Source organism: Heloderma suspectum, chromosome 3 (genome assembly GCF_057233095.1).
Source record: "Heloderma suspectum isolate Gila_16-S chromosome 3, 16-S_ref, whole genome shotgun sequence".
Classification (NCBI taxonomy): Eukaryota; Metazoa; Chordata; class Lepidosauria; order Squamata; family Helodermatidae; genus Heloderma; species Heloderma suspectum.
Window position 1 is genome coordinate 321892748 of NC_139460.1, and position 18118 is coordinate 321910865.

The following is an 18118-nucleotide window of genomic DNA, read 5'->3' on the forward strand; positions in this document are numbered from 1 at the left end:
TGAACCCATACCACTGGGTTGTTCAGGTCTAAACAACACAATGATTAACCCATGGTTTCTTGTTCAGTTAACCGCTGGGTTGCTTAACCACTAAACAACCCAGCGATCTAGGTTTGCACGTCACTCACATCCGATTGCATCTATCAGAGGTTGTTTACAGAAAGCACAAGTGGCTCATGCACAGCACACATCCCATCAAATCCTGAGTCAATTAATTAATTAATTAACTAACTAACTCACAATTTGCCACCATTACATATGAAGTGGCATTTTATGTTTCTATATAGCTGCTCTGAGTCACTGGAATAGGACAGACACGGAATTCTACACAATATTTTTGCAATTGTGTTCAATTAAATTAATCAGATTGTTAGCTCATCAGAAAAGCAGCTGTCACATGTTAATGCTGCAAAGCAAGTCACATTCCTCCAGCAGGCCTTGGTTGCTTTCTATATCAAGTTTTGGAAGTGTTCTAGTAATTAAAAATTGCATCCTACACTTTTAGGAATAGTTGATGTTACTGCGTACATGTCTACATCAGGAAAGTGCTTCCAAGGACAACTCTTATGCAAATAATCTTCTGTATTTGGTTTCATTCCTTCAACAAAATTAACAAGACCGAGTTCCTGTGCAGACAATTTACATTACTGTTGCCTTGCTTTCCCAACAGTTATAGTTCCACAGTTATGATGCCTCACAGGTTTTCTACATAAGGCAAAGCAAGTTTATTCTTTTAATGATTAAGAACTCTAGGGACTATTCAGTGAAGTTTGTTACTCATCACCCCTGGGAATAAAGAAACACTAAAAATCACTGTACAGCAGCCTTCCTCCAGAAGTCTTAGACCACCATGTCTATCATGGTGGGGGATGTTGACCTGGTGTTGAATGGGGTACGGCTATCCTTGAAAGACCAGGTCAGCAGCCTGGGGGTCATTTTGGACTCCCAGCTGTCCATGGAGGCTCAGGTGTCAGCTATGAGCTGGACAGCGCTGTATCAACTCTATCTAATACGGCAGCTGTGCCTCTACCTTCCCGACCATCTGCTCCCATCGGTAGTACATGCCCTGGTCTCCTCTCGTTTAGACTACTGTAATGCGCTCTACGTGGGGTTACCCTTGAAGACGGTTCGGAAGCTGCAGCTGGTACAGAATGCGGTGGCTCGCCTGATTAAAGGCAGCCACCGGCAAGATCACATCACTCTGGTGCTGAAGGAGTTGCACTGGTTACCAGTTGTTTTCTCGGCCAAATTCAAGGTGTTGGTTTTGCCAGCAGCTGGCAGAGATTCTTCCCACCGGCATTCCTAGCACAGATAGCAGTCCCGGGAGTGACAGAGCGTGGGAAGCAGACTTGCTGAACGTGCGACGCCAATGCAGGGAGTGGCGCCAAATGGAGGGCGCGGAAAGGAGGCGTAGTGCCCGGTTGGCGGGCAAACAACGGTTGCGCCCAGAGGATCCAAGGGAAAAGGGGAGGGACTCTCCCTAGCCCATAAGTTCAGGGTCTGCCAGTGATTCTCCTTCAAACAGGGACCAACTGTTCCAACTTAGGGCATAGGTACTCTGCTGTTCATAGCTAGTTGCTAACAGTAAAGTTGTTAAGTTGTAAAAGAGGAATAAAGCTTTGAAAATAATCCCTTTGTCTGTGTCTGGACTTGGCTACTGGATTAGACTGAAAGAGGCCACCAAGGAGCCCTTGACAGTTTAGCCTTGAGAAGAGAAGACTGAGGGGAGATAAGGTAGTGCTCTTCAAGTACTTGGAAGGTTGTCATAGAGAGGAAGGCCAGGATCTCCTCGCGATCATCCCAGAATGAAGGACATGGAATAACGGGCTCAAGTTACAGGAAATCAGATTCCGGCTGAACATCAGGAAAAACCTCTTGACTATTAGAGCAATATGACAATGGAACCAATTACCTAGGGAGGTGCTGGGCTCTCCCACACCAGATGCCTTCAAGATGAGGCTGGACAGCCGGGATGCTTTGACTTGGATCCCTACACTGAGAAGGGTTGGACTGGATGGCCTTGTAGACCCCTTTCAACCCTACTATTCTATGATTCTATTACCTTAACCATTACAGAACTGCAGCTCTAGACCAGTCTGAGCAAAGATCTCTACTTCAAAAGGGACCATCCATATTGCTGCTGTGACAAAAAGCTTCTTCTAACAATAAGAGCAAGTCATTCCAAGAAGCCAGACTGGAAAGGTAATAAACAGATAAAAACCTGGTCTGCAGCATTATTCTTCCCTATAATATGGCAACAGCTTCTATGTGAGCTATCCGAGACGTCAGCTGACGTAGTTCTTGTGGAATGGTGTCATGTGTTTAAAACAGAAGGCTTCAACAAAGGCACTTCACCATTTACCACTGTATGCTTTTCAACCAAGTATAAGTAGCTTGATAGGCAGCTAAGAGGCGATGCTAGCAAAGTTCTTAAACTGCACCAGCAAGTCTCCTGCACTGGGAAACTGGTGGTGTCTTAATGAGACAAAGCAATGGAATGCATTGGTCTATGCCTGGAGTGGGGAACTTGTGGCTCTCCAGACGTTGTTGGGCTACAAATCCCATCACTGACATTTGCTATGATGGGTGGGGCTGACGGGAGTTGCAATGCAGCAGTATCTTGAGGGCCACAGCTTCCCTACCCTGGTCTATGGGAACCCCCACCCAAGAGACACAAAAGCACTAGGTTGGGTACATTGCAGCCAGTATTAAAAGAATAGCAGGACCTCTTCATCCTGGCACATTCAGCCTCAAGGACTAGACACTATTTTCAAGAGCCATGGACAGTTCCTAAAGATAGTATCTCGCCCTGAGATCTTTTGATATAGAGTGGATTAGAAATATTTTAATAATTATTTTGAAATCATGGTTCTAAATTGGCATCACTGTCTTTTGGCATAAGCTAACTTTGAGGTAAGAGTTTTAGAGAACCTTACAGCTTCAGAGTCAAGTCTTTCAAAAACTTTTTAGTGAGGAGACACTGCTTTTGGGGAACTTTAAGCATCTTTAGTATTGTCCATTTATCCTGATAATGCTCTAGAAGTTCCACATGCTCTCTTAAAAGCAAGCACTGCCTATGCAACCTACCACAGGCAGAAACCTGCATCATCCAAGTCTAGCACACACAATGGATACAGACAGCTATTGTCTAAATCAAGGAAGTATGAACTGAAGCACAAGAGCAATAGTTCCACCTGACTAATTCCAAGCAAAGACTTCTAGATCTAGATATCTGGGGTTTGGATGCTATTTGCAATGTGATTGAACTTGAAATGCATTCAGTTTCCACAGGATCTAGCAGCTGGTCTTTAACTTCAGAGTTTGAATCCTTCAAGTACTACAAACATGACTTTTCACAAACAACACCAGAGATCATCTCAAATTACAAAGTAAATGTTTACTGGTTGGCAGAATTAATACTGCATGTAGGATTTAAGGATTGCGGGTGGCACTTGGAAAAGGGGAGGCTATGGAGAAACCAGAGATAAATAGGTAGTAAGGGTAGAAAGCTGTCCAATGGGGTATGAAGTACAAAATCTAATTGCCTTGAGAAAGCAAGATAATGAAACCTCTGCTTGGAGACCCTTACAACAGCCAAGACTCTTTCATGAAAGCTCACATCTTCTGTCACAAGGTGATGGGTTGCATTACGACTGCCAACACCCTTTCTTCCCCACACCCTGAAGCACAGTCACCCAGGATTAACCATTACTACTTAGAGAAGTGCTCACCAACCAGAAAAATGCCTTCATCTGCAATTGTCAGCTTCCCAACTCCGCATTCCAACAATTGCTGTTAACTGCTCCAACAGGTCCCCTATTGCTAAATTATAAACCACAGTCCTCACCCAAAGTAGGCAACAGTGTTGTTGAAAGGTGGTCTGCAAGATTTACCACATGTATAAGTAGCTGAAACAGGAAGCAGATTGCTCTTGCTTAATTAAATTGAGGCAGCTTAATAAGCTAATTTCTGATTAGAGCCTAGGGCTTGTCGCTTTAGTGGACAGCTGAAGGCAGCTAGTGTTACATCCAGCTTAAGAGCACTCAAATATAGATGCAAATAGGCATTTGTTGTGTTCTTTATCACCAAAGCACACATAATCCTCATGTGCTCAGAAGGATGGCAGATTATAGATATGCCTATTTACAGATATGTCTACATGGAGACCTTGCCTTGTTCCCCACAAAGGCCCAAACTTAACATTTAAGCAAGAGATAATCCCTCCTCACAGCAGAACAGATAGCAGAATTTTCCTTGATGTTTAAGGGCCAATCCTTTGGCCACTAGTCAGCGGCTAGACAGCCATAGGATAGGTCAGTTTCCAGGAACTGACCTTGGAGCCCATGCTCTGAGGTCAGTTCCCTGAGAACCGGCCTCCATCCCCTTCCACGCTACCTCATAGGCAGTGAGGAACAGCCCTGTGCTCCATGCTCAGAAGAGCGTGGAGTGGCAAAAATGGGGCATTCCTGGGGGCGTGCCAGGGCAGGGAAGTCAGAAATGCCGGTACAACACATCCTATGTGTCGTCCAGCTGCCGCTTCCTACCCTCCGAGGTCCCGCGGCTAGGAAGCTGGGTAGGAGGAGTGAGGAGGAGATCCACTCCTCCCACCCTGCACTGGATAGGAGGTCGCCCCTGGGCTTAGAGGCGACCGTCAATCCAGGTAGGATTGCTCCCTAAGTCTCCTTTAGTGGTATCGAACAGGCAGGAAGTTCTAGAAGCTCAACTTCTACAGAAACTCATCTTCAGATAAGCAGAACTAGGAACAGTCAGCTTTCCCTGAAAAGGGGGCCATGATATAGGCTTATAAAATTGTGTATGGTGTAGAGAAGAAGCGGATAGAGAGAGCTTCTCTATCTCATAATACTAGAACCAAGCATCATCCAATGATGCTGAATGGCAGGAGATTCAGCACAGACAAAAGGAGATACTTTATCCCGCAGAACATACTTAAACCTATTGAATTTGCTGCCACAGGACATGGCAACAGCCACTAACTTAGATGGCTTTAAAGGGAGATTCGACAAACACATGCAGGATAAAGCTATCAGTGGCTACTAGCTAATGGCTATGTGTTACTTCCAGGATCAGAGACAGCATGCCTCCGAAAACCAATTGTCTGAGAACAGCAGGAGGGGGTACTAACCCCCCGGGGGGTGGGGGTGGAAAAGTTGGAAATTTTGGAAAAATTGAAAAATAAGCGATACTTACTTTTAGCACCCTTTACAGACCTAAAGTCACTTTGTTGTTTAAGACAGCCTTCCCCAAGCTGGTGCCCTCCAAATATTTTGGACTTCAGCTCCCATCTGTCTCAGGCAGCATGGCCAGTAGGAATAAATGGTAAATTCTCCCAATGGAGGGAAGTAAATAGTTGGGTCCCACAGGGAACTGTATTAGGACCAATGCTTTTCAACCTGTTCATAAATGATCTGGAATTAGGCGTGAGCAGTGAAATGGCCAAGTTTGTGAATGACACCAAATTATTTAGGGAGGTTAAAATGAAAAGGGATTGCGAAGAGCTCCAAAAGGATCTCTCCAAACTGGGAGAATGGCCATCTAAATGGCAAATATGGTTCAGTGTAAGCAACTATAAAGTGAAGTTGGGATTTTTTGCCCCAACTTGCAAGTATAGCCTGATGGGATCTGAGCTAGCGGTGACTGACCAAGAAAGATCTTGGGGTGGTGGTGGACAGCTCAATGACAATGTCAATGCAGTGTGCGGCTGCTGTAAAAAAGGGAAACTCCGTATCAGGCACAATTAGAAAAGAGATTGAGAATAAAACTGCCAACATCATACTGCCCCTGCATGATGAAACCACACTTGGAATACTGTGTCCAGTTCTGGTCACCACACCTAAAAAAAGATATTGTAGAGCTGGAAAAAGTGCAGAAAAGGGCAACTGAAATGATCAAGGGGCTGGAGCATCTCCCCATGAGGGAAGGTTACAACAGCTGGGATTGTTTAGCTTGGAAAAAGGGAAGGTCAGGGGAGACATGGTAGAGGTCTACAGAATTATGCATGGTGTGGAGAAAGTGGACAGGGAGACATTTCTCTCCCTCTCTCAAAATGCTAGAACCCCAAAGGGTCATCCTATCAAGCTGACTGGTGGGAGATTTAGGACAGATAAAAGGAAGGGCTTCTTCACACAGCACATAGTTAAACTATGGAATTCACTACCACAGGATGTAGTGATGGCCACCAGATTAGAGGGCTTTAAAGGGGGTTAGACAAATTCCTGGAGAAAAAGGCTATCAATGGCTACTAGTCTTGACAGCTATGTGCTACCTCCAGCACCAGAGGCAGTGAGCCTAAGTACACTAGTTGCTGGGGAACATGGGAGGGAGAGTGCTGTTGCACTCATGCCCTGCTTGTAGGTCCCTGGTCAACAGCTGGTTGGCCACTGTGTGAACAGAATGCTGGACTAGATGAACCCTTGGTCTGATCCAGCATGGCTCTTATGTTTTTATGTTCTTAACTTCTGGCAACTTTTCTGTTCCAAAAGTTATTTGATGTGTGACTTAGTTTGCTCATAAAATTATCATTATATTTGAAAACTTTTAAAAGTAAATTCTGGTAGTAAGTTTGTAAATATTGTCTGTATAGATTAGAACTACATTAAATGACTGCTACAGCATCAGAAACACAGCGCTCTATAGAACAAAACCCAAGCTCTCAAGAATGCACATTTGCTGTCATAAGAATCTAAGTTAGGGTGTTAAATTACAGACCAATTGATAGAAACACACCAGTCATCACACAATGATGCATGGGATGGGACTATAGTTTAAGGTCACTACAATATGTAAGTCACACAGTTAATGACATCTATAGCTTGGTTTTGGGCAGTGGGAAAGATACCACTAGATACTATTACTCATGAAGTCTTGAACCAGGATAGAACACCAGTGTTTTTCGTTGCTCAACTATTTTGTAGTTCAAGCTTTTGAACCTCATGCCACCTACAACTTCAGAGGTTGCTGCTATCTGCTGTATTGGATGCATTTAGATTTATGCAGCAATTTACATGTCTGGGTACAAAGCAGTTCGTACTTCCAGAGAAAGCAGAGAAGTAGCTTCCTTGGTTCACTATGACAGTTCTGTGGTTCAAGGATTCCAGAGGCATGCTCATTAAGGACAGGGCTCTTAACTTTCAGGAGGATGGCCTGTGGAATTCAGGGTTAAGTTAGAAAAATGCCTACAATCATATGAACTCCATATGATGCCCCAGGTGCTACCGGATCCAGAAGAAGATTGCAAATGGCACTCTTGCAGAACCATGGCCTATGAAAGTCACCAGAGGACTATGTAAATTTTAATCTTTCAGGACTTTTCAAGTGCTCAAGACAGCCAGGCAAATATTCTTTATTGGAACAGAACTATTTTACAACCAGGATGAAGGGGGGGGGGGAGTAGAAACAGTAAAACAGAAAACTAAGTATTTATGGGTGGAAGTAGGCCTCATATTTTGCAATCTTAATCAATAGAAACGAAAAGCACATTTTTCTGGAAAAGTCCTAGACAGCTCTCCCTCTCTAGCTATCAGATAAGTTAATACAAGTTACACAGGTTCAAGGGTCAGCTCATCATTTATATGCAGACATTAAATGATGCCTGCATCATGCCTGCCATGATCGTTTTTTTTTTCCTGTTCCTTTATAGCAGTATTCCCCAAATATCTAATAGCTGAGGCACAAACCCAAATGAAAGTTAAAGACACCTGGACAAAGGTGTGTTTCTTTTAGCGTGGAATTAGTAGGAATTCACCTACCTTCAAAGAAGCTCACCACTAGTGTTTCTGCATGTCACTGTTCCAAGTCTGCCTCCTGTCTGGAAGCCTAGAGCTGTGACTAAGCAAGATTGGCTTGTCCCAAAGATAAAGGCTACAAGCCAATAGCAGAGCAAGCAAATTTATTTATTTATTTATTTATTTATTATTCAATTTATTAATCGCCCATCTGGTTGGCCACCCAGCCACTCTGGGCGATGTACAACATACAATAAAAACAGTTTAAAACAATAAAATTCAACAATAAAAACATTTTCTAAAATACCCTAACCCACCCCAAATGCCTGCCTGAACAACCACGTTTTTAATGCACAACGGAAGCGCATTAAAGAGGGGGCATGACGGAGTTCCCTAGGGAGGGAGTTCCACAGAGTGGGGGCCACCACAGAAAAGGCCCTCTCCCTCGGCCCCACCAGTCTAGCTGTCCTGGCTGATGGGACAGAGAGAAGGCCATCCGAGGCTGATCTTGTTAAGCGGCCTGTCTAGTGCTGCTGGAGGCGCTCCTTAAGATAGGCTGGGCCGGAACCATATAGGGTTTTAAAGGTCAAAACCAACACCTTGAATTTGGCCCGGAAAACAACTGGTAACTAGTGCAACTCCTTCAGCACTGGAGTGATGTGATCTCGCCGGTGGCTGCCTTTAATCAGGCAAGCCGCCGCGTTGTGTAGCAGCTGCAGCTTCCGAACCGTCTTCAAGGGTAACCCCACGTAGAGCGCATTGTTGTTGTTGTTGTTCAGTCGTGTCCGACTCTTCGTGACCCCATGGACCATAGCACGCCAGGCCTTCCTGTCCTGCGCTCTCTCCCGGAGCATGCTCAAGTTCATATTCATTGCATCAGTGATGCTATCTAGCCATCTCATCCTCTGCCGTCCCCTTCTCCTTTTGCCTTCAGTCTTTCCCAGCATCAGGGTCTTTTCCAGGGAGTTTTCTCTTCGCATTAGGTGGCCAAAATATTTGAGCTTCAGTATCTGTCCTTCCAATGAGCACTCAGGGTTGATTTCCTTTAGGATGGATTGATTTGACCTCCTTGCAGTCCAGGGGACTCGTAAGAGTCTTCTCCAGCACCACAGTTCGAAAGCATCAATTCTTCGGCGCTCAGCCTTCCTTATAGTCCAGCTCTCACAGCCATACATTACTACTGGGAAAACCATAGCTTTGATTAGACGGACCTTTGTCAGCAAGGTGATGTCTCTGCTTCTTACTATGCTGTCTAGGTTTGCCACAGCTTTCCTCCCAAAGAGCAAGCGTCTTTTAATTTCATGGCTATAGTCACCGTCTGTGGTGATCTTGGAGCCCAAGAAAATAAAATCTGTCACTGCTGCCATTTCTTCCCCTTCTATATGCCAGGAAGTGATGGGGCCAGATGCCATGATTTTAGTTTCTTTAATGTTGAGTTTCAAACCAGCTTTTGCACTCTCCTCTTTCACCCTCAACAAGAGGCTCTTGAGATCCTCTTCGCTTTCTGCCATTAGGGTGGTATCGTCTGCGCATCTGAGGTTGTTGATAATTCTCCCGGCAATCTTAATTCCGACCTGTGATTCATCCAACCCGGCGTTTCTCATGATGCACTCTGCATATAAGTTAAATAAGCAGGGCGACAATATGCAGCCTTGTCGTACTCCTTTCCCAATTTTGAACCAATCGGTTGTTCCATGTCTGGTTCTTACTGTTGTTTCTTGACCCTCGTACAGGTTTCTCAGGGGACAGGTGAGATGGTCTGGTACCCCCATCAATTTCAGAATTTGCCACAGTTTGTTGTGAGCCACACAATCAAAGGCTTTAGCGTAATCAATGAAGCAGAAATAGACGTTTTTCTGGAATTCTCTTGCTTTCTCCATGATCCAGCGAATGTTGGCCATTTGATCTCTAGTTCCTCTGCCTCTTCGAAACCCAGCTTGTACTTCCGGTAGTTCTCGGTTCACATGCTGCTGAAGCCTAGTTTGTAGGGTTTTGAGCATAACCTTGCTGGCATGTGAAATGAGCGCAATTGTGCGGTAGTTTGAACACTCTTTGGCGTTGCCCTTCTTTGGAATTGGAATGTAAACTGACCTTTTCCAGTTTTGTGAGCCACTGCTGAGTGTTCCAAATTTGTTGGCATATTGAGTGCAGCACTTCAACAGCATCAGTTATTGTTACTATGGATTATTAAATTCTAAATATGCCCTTGGAATGTATACCCTTGATTACATAGGAACTCTTTAGATAAGCATTCTAGATGCATCTAAACGGATTTCTGATGTAAAATAAGATAGTTGTTGTCGAATCCTAACCCACACACTAAGCATACAATCATACATGCTCACCCAACTATCGGCAGAAGAAGGCAGCCTTAAAATGTAATGACTTGCCTGGTGACCTGTGGCAAGTCATAACCACCCTCAAGCAACCTGATATCAACACTTATTACAGTGAGCGGTGAGAGCAGCAGGGGACTAACCACCAACGGAGTATCCATAGAGTTACCCTATCGAACGCAAGGCAGCCTTATGAAACCTGCATCTTGCTTTGAAGAGATACTAGCATTTTAAGGCAAGGAAAGAGTCTTTCCACAGCACAATGCTATGATAGCTTTCAGTTCTGGCTCCCTTTCAATGGGAGGGAGAAATAAGACAGCCATTTGCAAGTCAGTCCAAGGTTGGCTCAGGAGAAAATGATTTACTGTATGTTTTTTTCAGTTGCTATGACAGGTTTTCCAAGCAGACAGGTAGCTAGCACCCTTCTAAATATATGGAGGCTAGGCTAGATTTTATGCCAACCATAAGCTCCCCCACCCTACCAACACACCTGCTGGGAACTGACTGGGCTTCCTTTGGAGCTAAATCACTCAAGCCTTATGGACACAGGACTGGCAGCAGTCCCTGCTTCCTTCCAGAGGAAATACTTCTCTTCAGTCTTGGTCAACAGCATGAAGACAACTCTGGCTGAAGCCCGTTATTCCTGGCATCTAGCCAATTAGGTTGAGTACACTTTCAGATAAAAACTTCCCTTATCCTTGCACTCAGCACATACCTAATCTGCATGATACAATCACACCTTTAAACTGCAGACAAGTGGGATGTAAAAACAAGTTGTGTAGCAGCAAAATATATTAACTTAATTAACACCCTCTCATCAGAGCTTCTGAAGAAGCTAAAAGTGTCTTGTCCCAATAATGCTACAAAGAACACCGCTGACACCATCTTATTTTGATCAGGCTGATTCTGATAGTGCCCAACCCCAAATATTGAGAAGCCACATTCATTGGAACTGAAGTCCAGATCTCACAAATCTGAAAGCCAGAACTCTACTACATCAGCTAGGTCCCATGTGGGAATTACAAACATGTGTACCTTTCCTCTTTTACATAACTTTTGAACACAGTGGTATCCAACACTGATCAGAAACAGACTTTCTAGGACACTCAAGTTCGCTTAAAACAGAGATAAGAAGGAGGTGTTAGACTTTTTTGCCTCACCTTGAGAATTTCCAATGTGGCACCCAGTAATTCCAGATGAGTTATAAATAAAACATGAGAAACCACTACATTCCCTTCTCTTCTCTCTTCCTGCTCTGCAACACACACACACACACACACACTTTCCAGACCTCAGTTCTCCTGAGCAGGTCTTTCTTTGACTAAGGGTGCAATCCTATGTTTAGACAGAATGAACTGGCACAGCTGCCAGCATTCCCCAGCCAGCCATGGCTGGCCGGGGAATGCTGGGAGCCGAGGGGCCTTTTCGGCTGGCCGGGGAATGCTGGGAGCCGAGGGGCCTTTTCGGCTGGCCGGGGAATGCTGGGAGCCGAGGGGCCTTTTCGGCTGGCCGGGGAATGCTGGGAGCCGAGGGGCCTTTTCGGCTGGCCGGGGAATGCTGGGAGCCGAGGGGCCTTTTCGGCTGGCCGGGGAATGCTGGGAGCCGAGGGGCCTTTTCGGCTGGCCGGGGAATGCTGGGAGCCGAGGGGCCTTTTCGGCTGGCCGGGGAATGCTGGGAGCCGAGGGGCCTTTTCGGCTGGCCGGGGAATGCTGGGAGCCGAGGGGCTTTCTCTCTCTCCGAACATACAGAGGATTACGCTCCCAGCCCCTTAATTGTCACCCACCAGGCAGAGGCGCCCCGCTGGCCTTCCTCCCTTCGTCCCCTCGTCCTCCGCCGTCGTCGCTCAGACGAGCAGACCCCTCGCGGGGGCCGCCTTCATTCGCTTAGAGCAGGCTGGCGCCACGGTACTAGGAACAGCGCTCCTCCGGCAGAACGAGGGGAGATGCCCCTCTGCGCCGGCGGTGGCGGGCGATCGCGGCGCAGCCTTTCCAGCGCCAGCCCCACGAGACCCTCCTTGCGTCCGTCCGGCCCGCCCGCCCGCCTTCCAGCCGCCTCGCCTCGGGACCCCTGAGCGCGGCCCTCCACCTCTCAGGAGCCGCTGAGGGGAAAGCGAGCGCGACCCTCAGCCAAGGGCGTCCGAAATAATAGCAGCAGCCCCGAGGAAACGACAAGCCCGCCCATCCGCACAGGGCCCTCTCCCGCGAGGAGGAGAGGGGAAATAAGCGCAGCGCCGAGGGGAAACAGCGGCAGGCCCTCCGGCAGCGCTCCAGGGCCGCCACCCCAGCGGACTCACCTGTTGCCGCCGCCGCCCCCAGCGACCGCTCGCTTCCCGCCCCGGTCTCCGCCGCCAACTGGTAAGATGGCGGCCGCCCCCCCTCCCCTATCACTGCAGCAGCGCCGCCATTGCGCATGCGCTGGTCCCGCCCGGCCGTCCCGGCGCATGCGCCCCTCTCCGGGGAAGGGAAAGGGCGATTCCCTAACTGCGGTTAAGGACGGGCGGGTGGAGAATCTCTACGCTGGGAAAAGAGGGGCGGGGCGAGGAGAGAGAGAGAGGATACTCCTTGACCCAGAATGCAACGCGGAAGCCCAAGGCTCCAATCTTGGCGGCGCGCGATGCACTGTGGGGGATATGGTTTCTTCTCAACCTGGCCTCGGGAGCGACGAATCTGCCCTGTTGCATGCTGGGGCGTGTAGTTCCCCGAGAGGCGGCCGCTCCTGGGCAACATTCCGGGCTCGATGGAGGTCCGTGGGCGCGTAGCGGCTGCTGACAGCGTAAACCGTTTCCCGTCGATCCCGTCTTCATCAGTGGAGGAGGCTGGGCAAGTGGGCTGCGGCTCTCTGCGCGTTTGGGAGTAATCGGATGCCCAGCCAAGGCAGGGAGGGGAGAGGGGCTGCGCGGGCTGGCCGCGGAGGCGAGAACAGGGCTTCCTCGCGCACGGCTACGCGCGCACTCCGTTCTCACGGCCAGGGTCTAGCACCGCCGCCAGGCTTCCCGGCTGCGGCGGATCACACCTTTGGCCCAAGGGCGGGGGCGGCGCCAGTGGCCACAATCCCAGACCCCGACGGAGCGCCTCGGTCGGGCAGGTGAGGAGCCGGCTGCGGCAGCAGAAGGGGGGACAGGCCCCTGCGTCATCAGGGACCCCGGGCACGGCCGCAGTCCGTGCAGGCGGAATGGTGCAGGCCCTGCAGCAGGGGTGGGGGACCTCTGGCCCCAGCTCCCAGGCCGGCCCTTCTGGGGTTCTGCCCAGGCAGCCGCCCCAGCCCTTTCCCCAAGCACCCATCACTTGGTGGCTTCCCAGCGTACGCGCAGCGTTTCCCCGGTTCTGAAAGGCTGAGCTGCCTCACCCAAGGCTGAGGTGTTGGCAGGAAAAGCTTGAAGATAAAGCAGGCCGGTATTTTTGTTTTTGCCCCACCCACCATTGGAATCCCCCCCGCCGCCGCCAAGAGCTTCTCCAAAATTGAATTCTGCCCTGGCACCGAAAGGGGTTTCACACCCCTGCGACGCGGTATGTGAGCAAACGGTCTCTTAAAAGTTCCTCCAGCAGCATTCCTTGACCTGGCGCCCTCCAGACTTGCTGGATTGCAACTCCCAGCACTCCTAGCCAGCATGGCCATGTAGAAATGAAGAGAGCTTAAAGGGAACTAACAGAAGCTAAGACACCAATCCTAGCTTTCAAAACAGGGGGGAAAAAATTCTTGTCGATTTTATAAAAGCTGGGAAGTTACGAGTTTCTGTCACGCCTGCAGGTGAGAAAATAGCAGGATGGGATTCTCATTAAAAAAAAAAAAAGGTTTCTGAAATTCTACACATAGGAAACAACTTGCAGAGGCACTGCTGTGTTAATCTGTAGTTTATGCCACAATAAAAGTTAGTGCTCAAGACATGTTGGGTTTGCCCAGGGGAAAGTATCACAGTAGGTAGGTAGGTAGGCAGGCTGGAGGAAAAGAGCTCCATTAGGCTGTCTTTATTTTTAATGATCAACATAGGAAGCTGCCTTATACAGAGCCAGACCGCTGGTCTACTTAACCCAGTACCGACTGGCAGGGACTCTCCAGGATTTCAGAAAGACCTCCCTGGAGTTCCCAGAGATCTAACCTGGAATCTTCCACATACAAAGCATCTCCTCTACACTAATCTACGATCTTGCTCGTACCTCCATTCTGAAGCAGTGTGTTAACAGTTCCAGGAGGGCTGTACCATATGCTTTTCTCAGCATGTAGACTAGCACCATGAAGTTAATAAAGACACAGTTGGTCTGCGCAATCCTATGCACATTTATTCAGAAATAACTCCCACTTATTTCAAAGGGACTTGTTCCCTAGGAAGTTGTATGGGATTGTAGTCTCAAAGCTTTTACAGACTTGCTTCAGGACTCAGATCGAGCTACATTCAACTGTAGTTATGCAGAATAAAAGCTCGTACGAAATATGATCCAGAATTTACAAAAGCCCCAATGTTCTCCTGCTGAATCGTTTTAGACTACTACATTAAACTACTTGAGGCCCATCCAGTGCCCTCCTTAGATAGAACTCTCTTGAAATCAAGGAAGTATCATAGCACTATGTTGGCTGAGCAGGTTTATGGCTTTCTATATACTCGCCCTCACCCACCCATACCACTATGGCCGGGACAAGGCACATTCAGACATTTTAACATCGGACACAGCAGGTTGATTAGCAGTAGACTGAGAATATAGTGCCAGTGAAAGGAGGAACATGTCTTCTTTCCCAATCAGTTGAGCCTAGGATATGAAGTACTGCACATATTCATGGTATTTCACAGGAGATAGAATGCCACTACTAGGGACCAATACAGGCCAAGTTGATATGTTTCTGTGGATCCCCAAGTGCCCAAATAATGGAATGTAACTGTTGAGAACTACTTCATACTTGTCTGCCTTTTCAGGCTCACCCCTCCAAATTTACCATTACTTGTTTTCTTCACCATCTTTTAAAACACACATCCTTCTTAGTCACAAGCCCCCTTTCCCCTTCTATTCCTTTTCTCTTACTTCCACATATTTTCTTCTCCATTCCTTTCCCTCTTGGTTTTTAACATCTCCACATTCCTTTTATCTTCCCTTTTTTCCTCTTCTTCACCTGTTTGCTCCTTTTTCTACAATACCCCTTCCTGGGATACTGGCTTAAATCTGAGCCACAGCCTTCCAGGACACTGCTCCAAAGTCTCTTTCAGTGCTCAGGAAAAGGAAAGTTGAGATGTTAAAAACAAAGGAGGGAAGGAATGGAGAAGAAATTCTGGAGCAGAGCACAAGGAAGTAAAACCATTCATTTCCGGATAGTGTAAGAGTGTGTAGACATCAAAGCAAAATGAAAATACAAAAATGTGAAGTCCTTCTCAGGAAGCCATGCAGCACTTATCGTGCCAATAAGCTTGACAAGCCATAGATGTACAAAGTAGAAAATGAGCCACACGCAGACAACATAGAGTCCAATAAAACTATTTTATAAATAAAAACACATAGGATGGTTTCAATTTATATAAAATCGGGGGGGGGGGGAGGCAATATGTATGACAAGAGAGCACCAAAGTAGGAGGAAGAGGGTTGAAGAAAAAACAAGATGGGGATGTAGTACCAAGTAAGGGAAGGGGCCAGCAAGAAAGGAGGCAGCGGCAAGTCAGGATGGGACTGTAGCACCAGGAGAACAAAAGAAAGGGGCAGGCAACATGACAGAGGTCATGGACAACAGCCTGTCCGCTAATGGCAGACAGAACGAGGGCAGCCCAACTGGCTGAAGTTTTGAAAGAACAAATAAACAGGGCAAAGTGGCAAAGGTGTAAATTAGAAAAAATTATATCGCAGTTATAGGATAAAGCACTAGCAAACAGGGAGGAGCATGAGCCAATCCTGGACTGGAAGTGGAAAAGAAATCAGGAGCGAAGGTACATTTCAGTTTCCAAGAACAAACCCTGCCAGTACAAGATAATCCAAAAATGGTTGACATTGGCACAGAGGACAATGTACATGTCAGAGACTGCCCAGAACAGGGCAGAAAGGCAGAGTCTAATTAAGGACAGAAGGGGACTTGAGTGTACCGTCTAATGGGTGCTGCACAATCCTGATACAGTTAGGGGAGGGTGCTGCTCCCAAGCAGCTCTTTGGCAGGAGCACAAAAGCATGGGATGTTTGAGTAACTAAAGATGCGATGTGACAAATTGTACGCTTGTGCAGGAACAAGGCTAGAGCATGACAACCAAGGACTCTGGAATTCCCAGCTAAAGAGATCCCAACTGTTGCAATCAGGGTAGCTACATCTTCACACATGATGATTTCCTAAAGTCATAGCTGTATTGGGAATTGATTGTAAATTGTATAAAGTCCTACCCAGCAAAGTGTATGTGTGTGCTTTGCAGTTTTACGTAACTGCATTACTGCAGGCTCCACATGTGAAGATTTAATACATTTTGCATTCAACATATAATGTGCATGAGTGACTAAGGAGGATGGGTTAAGGTTCACTGAGGAGTGCTGGAAGGGAGGTATGGTTTATAAAGGGCAAGGGTATTAATTAGAAGCCACAGGGGAAGGAGGGCAGCTGTAGAATCATAGGGTTGGAAGGGACCTACAAGACCATGGAGTCCAACCCCCTGCTCAGTGCAGGAAGCCTGATTCCCAGGCGGTCTCCCATCCAATACTAACTAGGGCTGACCCTGTTTAACTTCCAAGATCAGATGAGATCGGGAGGGGTGGTCCACTATCCCTAGAATACTCAATTATGTCCCTGGACTTCTGGAATCCCTTCCCTCCACCATTTTTTTCCTGTGACTTAGCAAACAGAAACAAGGCTTGAAAAGTTTTCAAAATGATATATTCTCCAAGCAATGCAGACTTCCGGTCCCTGCTTACATCTGAGACCCCATACAATCACTGGGGTGGGGGTTGTTGATCCTCTACTACTTTTGAGCTCAAACCTGCTGCTCTTTCATTCATAATGAAAAGGGAAAGAGACAGTATGAAGTCCAAAAAGCAGCAAAGGTAAGCAGAGCAAAGGGGGGGGGCGCACACCCCATTCTTTTCTACACACACCTTCCTCACTTTCTTTTTTCTGATGTGCCAGAACTCATTCAGAGTTCGAGGACAGCAGAAGTTCTCAGCTCCTGATGTCACATTTTAAAATTTCTTTCTTCCTCACCACCAGCCTGAAAGATAAGTATCCTATTCAAGCCCCACTCAGCATTGGTTTGAGGTGGATTCTGATATGACAGCTGGCATACAATGTACTGGGCTGAATTAAAGTGTGGCTTTAGCCTGCCCTGGGAACCTTCAGGGTATATCTGGTCAAACCAGATCCTCCTAGATGAAGAAAAATAGCTCTACAAGGTCACCCCAAATGCCAGGAAAACAAGTTGTGGTAGGGTCACAGGTAAATAACCCATCTGTCCTCAACTGATAGGCAAACAAATCAAAGGGAAGAGTATGAGATTACATGAGTAAAAGAACAAAAAGCTATAGAAAACAGATGGCTGCCTCCACCGATCCTTAACATTGGCAACAGAGCTGTAGTGAGGCAATATGGCACTGGAGCGAAATAAGCATGTCTCTAGATACCATAATAAAGACATTAAAATGTGCAATCCATGATTTAAAAAACAGATCAGAATTCTGCACCAAGGTAGTCCCATTTCAGCAAGAAAAAATTACTTCTGCAACCCATATTACGCAGATTAAGACAATTTGCATGATTTCCCTTGATAAACACAATCATTCTCTCTGTTTCTGATGTTCAGGCTGCATGTCATTGCTTATGTAGCCAAAATGCCGCCACCTACACAACAGAGCAGGGCTGCCATCAGTACTTTGCATCCTTGGGCAGGTGGCAAGGCCCACTGCTGATGCCTGCCTTCTCCTACCCCCCACCCCCATTTTTCTGCCTCGGCACTCCAAGCAGTCAGGCTGCTAGACTAACCACCATTTACATTTCTGCAATTAAAAAAAACTACAGGGGGGAAAAACTTTTTAAAAGGGGGAGAACAGCCCACTGAGGACTGAGCATGACCACTGGCCACATTACATTGACTGG

The 18118-nt window shown here is 47.1% G+C and overlaps 1 protein-coding gene across 4 annotated transcripts in view; it reads right to left on the bottom strand.

The window, feature by feature from the left end:
• The window catches only part of AP2M1 (adaptor related protein complex 2 subunit mu 1), a 55322-nt gene extending 42888 nt beyond the window's left edge, over positions 1-12434 (bottom strand). For 2 of the 4 annotated variants that reach the window (XM_084847678.1, XM_084847676.1), the window contains exon 1: positions 12372-12434. The gene's annotated coding sequence lies outside the window, so the exon portion shown is untranslated. Of the gene's footprint in view, positions 1-11861 lie in introns of all 4 variants that reach the window. The other 2 variants (XM_084847679.1, XM_084847677.1) reach the window with 2 other exon arrangements.
• Positions 12435-18118: the final 5684 nt, after the last annotated feature.